The sequence below is a fragment of the Lathyrus oleraceus genome, chromosome 5 (assembly GCF_024323335.1).
Source record: "Lathyrus oleraceus cultivar Zhongwan6 chromosome 5, CAAS_Psat_ZW6_1.0, whole genome shotgun sequence".
In the NCBI taxonomy this organism is placed as follows: Eukaryota; Viridiplantae; Streptophyta; class Magnoliopsida; order Fabales; family Fabaceae; genus Lathyrus; species Lathyrus oleraceus.
The window spans coordinates 607,299,872-607,304,469 of NC_066583.1; positions in this window are offsets into that span (position 1 = coordinate 607,299,872).

Here is a 4,598-nt window from a genome sequence, read left to right on the forward strand (position 1 = left end):
CATGAGACAGCCTGAAGGATTTGACATACCAGGGGAAGCCCAAAAGATATGTAAGTTACAAAGATCAATCTATGGATTGAAGCAAGCTTCCAGAAGCTGGAATCTTCGTTTTGATGAAACAGTAAAATAATATGGATTCATCAAGAACGAAGATGAGCCTTGTGTCTACAAGAAGGTTAGTGGGAGCATGATCGTTTTCCTGGTATTATATGTAGATGACATATTACTCATTGGAAACGATGTCCCTACCTTGCAACAAGTAAAGTCTTGGTTGGGGAAATGCTTTTCTATGAAGGACCTAGGTGAAGCAGCCTATATATTAGGAATCAAAATCTATAGAGATAGATCATAAAAACTGCTTGGCCTAAGTCAGAGTACATACATAGACAAAGTGTTGAGACGCTTTAATATGCATGATTCCAAGAAAGGATTCATACCTATGCAACATGGTCTGTGTCTATCAAAAACACAATCCCCTTCAACTAAGGAAGAAAGGGATCATATGAATAAGATTCTATATGCATCTGCAATATGATCTATCATGTATGCCATGTTATGTACTCGACCAGATGTCTCGTATGCTTTAAGTGCAACGAGTAGGTACCAATCTGATCCTGGTGATGCTCACTGGGTAGCTGTCAAGAATATCCTTAAGTATTTAAGAAGGACTAAGGACTCATTCTTGATATATGGAGGTCAGGAAGAGTTGGCTGTAATTAGATACACCGATGCTAGCTTCCAGACAGATAAGGATGACTTTAGATCACAATCTGGTTATGTGTTTTGCTTAAACGATGGCGTTGTGAGCTGGAAAAGTTCAAAGCAAGATACAATTGCTGATTCTACAACCGAGGCCGAGTATATTGCTGCCTCAAGTGCAACAAAGGAAGCTGTTTGGATCAAAAAGTTCATTAGTGAACTTGGCATAGTTCCTAGCATTGTGGATCCCATTGGTCTCTACTATGATAACAATGGTGCTATCGCAAAAGCCAAGGAGCCTGGATCTCACCAACGATCCAAACACATACTTAGGCGTTATCACCTCATTCGAGAGATAATAGATAAAGGAGATGTGAAAATATGCAGAGTACGTACACTTGACAATATTGCTGACCCACTGACAAAGCCTCTTGCGCAACAGAAGCATGATGGCCATACTAGATCTATGGGCATTACGGGTATGCCTGATTGGCTCTAGTGCTAGTGGGAGATTGTTGGTGTAAGCCCTAGAGGCCAATACTTTTGGTAATTGTATCAGATTATTTATTAATAATAAAAGGCTTTTTCTTTATTATGTTTGTTTAATAAAGTCCCTAGAATAGCTAGTCTGTTTAATGTATCAAGTATGACTTAACCATGAGATCACATTAAACATAAGGACACTATTCTTAAAGTATCCGTAGTCAAGCTTTATTGTGAAGTGGGATAACATTAAAGCATTAAGACTATTATGTATATAGACTGATGATCACATCTCATGGATCATGGATAAGGAGTTATCAAGTCTTAAACATAGGTATGAATATTAAGAGTAATGTTTATACCGGATTGACCCGCTATGAGAATACTATATAGAATGTTATGTAAAGTGTCATAAGTTATTCTCATGGTGATAATGGTGTATACCACTCTTCGACCTGAAACCACTATGGACCCTGGATGTAGAGTCGAGTGCTTTATTGCTGATCAAACATTGTCCGTAACTGGATAACCATAAAGACAGTTGATGGGTACTCCACGAAGCATGCTGAGGGACATGAGTGACCTAGATGGAATTTGCCCATCCCGCGTAACAGGATAAATGTCTATGGGCCCAATATTGAACTGGACAAGGATGACACGGTCTATGCCTTGTGTTCAATATAGACATAAGTGAAATTCTAGTTAACAGACTATCGATGTCACACGGGATGTTATGACATCCAATTCTGCGCAGACAGGAATGTAAACAGCAGGTAAATGTAAGTGCAGTAAATAACACAAGGAATTGTTTACCCAGTTCGGTGTCACACACACCTACGTCTGGGGGCTACCAAGCCAGGGAGGAAATCCACTATTACCAGTATTAATTCAGGCCTTAAACCACCTGTTTAATCCTATCACTTAATATCTACCCAATGCAATTTCAATCTTAAACCAAGACCAGAGTTCCTACTCACTCCCCCTCAATCACCTCAGTGATTACAACCTTTAATTAAGTTTAAAGACAATGGTGAAGTAATACTTCAAACAACTCTTGATTGTGCTTAACAACTTTAATCAAGATACACAACACTCACGCTTAAAAGCTTAGAGTGACACAACACTTACAACTCAATGAACACCCTAGTCCAATGCAATCATCTAGGAGATAATTGCTTGGCTCACAAGTTACACCTAATATAAGACACACATAAAACTACAGCAGTGAAGTATGATGGTACAATGAATGCTTCAAGCTAAAAACCCCTAAGTTCTGAAAGAAGGATTTCCATCCTTTTATATTGCAGCACTTGGGCCTTGTACTTGTATTTCCTAAAATTAAGGTTAAGCAAGTTAACCTAATTTCCACATATTAGGGTGCTAACAAATAGGCTATTTGTTAGGTTCATTAATTGTAGCTCAGTTGTTAGTTTCCTGGATTTTAGCTCAGCTGTTGGATTCCTGAAAAAATAGCCTGAGAAAAATACTGAAACAGAAAAACTAACCATCCTACACTTTAGCATATGCTGTCAGGAATGAATGTCACAACATTCAGTTTGACGTCTAGAACATAGACCATATGCTAGATCTGTTATTCTTCTGAAAACAGACTGTACTAAATGTTGAACTGTAAAAGACCAACCAGTCTATACTTCAGTATCAGCTGTCAGAGATAAATGTCATAACATCCAGTTTGACATTTAGACAATGGGCCATATGTCGGGTCTGTTATTCTCCTGAAAAATAGACTGAAATAAATACTGAACTGTAGCAGAAAAACCAACCTGCCTATTATTCAATATATGCTGTCAATGATGAATGTCATAACATTCTGTTTGACATTCAGACAGTAGGCTATGTGCCAGGTCTGTTATTCTCCTGAATAAACAGACTGAACTCAATACTGAGCTATAACAGAAAAACCAACTATTCTATAGTTCAGTATTTGCTGTCATGGATGAATGTCATAACATCTAGTTTGACATTCATTAAATTCTGTATTAGCTAAACCTGCAGCATACTACTCAAGTATGTCATGACATCAGTCAAGACATCAGAGTACAGTTAATGTTTTAACACAGAATGTAGCCAATCAAACATCTACAAAGCATGTCATGACATCAGTCAAGACATCAGAGTACAGTTAGTGTTTTAACACAAAATGCAGCCAATCAAACATCTACAAACTCCCCCTTTGGCAAATTTTTGGCTAAAACAACTTGGCATCACAACAGAGTTCACAGCAGCGGAAAACACACATCCTAGCAGAGTAATACCATAACTAATACACTCAGAACAGCAGCACACTCAGCACACACACAGAAGTTAAGTAGAAACTTCAAACAGCAGCACACATAGAAGTTAAATAAAAACTTCAAACAGCAGCACACATAGAAGTTAAATAAAAACTTCAAACAGCAGCACACATAGAAGTTAGTAAACAGCACACGCTCACACTCATCACACATAGAAGGTGAACATCAAGCTGCAGCACAACCTCTGGATTAGAGGATCTTCAGTATATGTTCAATGCACATAGCACATCTGTTGTCCTAGGGCACATGTGTTACTCCCCCTTTTTGTCAAAAATGTTGCCAAAGCAACACTTAAAATTACAGACCAAAACAACATAAAATTACACCGAATTTTTTCAGAAACACGGGAAATGATTTATTCATCTGACTCAGAGTCAGTATCATCCTCAGTGCCATCATCAGGACTGGCATCCTCTTCACCCTCTGGACTTTGTCTTGCATCTCCCTCTGCAGCATCAGCAGCTTCACCAAGTACATCATCTTCAGTCATCTCCAATTTTATAATCAAAATTTCCAAAGTGAGCTTCCTTGCCTCTAACTCCTAGCACGTTTCTTTGAGTATTGCAATGACAGCAGCTTTACCTGGTTGATTGCACACACTTGATGTCTCTCCTGTTGCCATGGCAATGTCAGGAACATGCTTCCCTAGGAACAGTTTATGATTGAAGGCCAAAGGACTCTCTCTTCTTTTCACAAAATCATTTTCTGTTAATATGTTTGGAAATTGATTCAACACAATACCACATATGAGGGAAGGAAAGGCTATAGGCCCCTTTATACTGCAGCTTCCTGCATGTTTCATGGTTTGATAAAAAATGTAGGTTCCATAGTCAAACTTGGCTTTGGTTCCAACATCATATATGAACTTTCCAAGCATCACAGCCACTGTAGATTTGTAATTGGTGGGCACCCAGTTGGCAGCTCCAATTTTGTGCAGCATAACATACTTGACACTGAGTTTGCTGGCCACCAACTTACCTTTTAGAGGCCACTTCCTGACTTGATTAGTAGTGATGACTTGACATGTTTTATTGTCAGTCACCTCAAGCTCAGGTTGAGCTACATCAGGTCTTCCCAAATACATGTTGATTACTGAGGGAG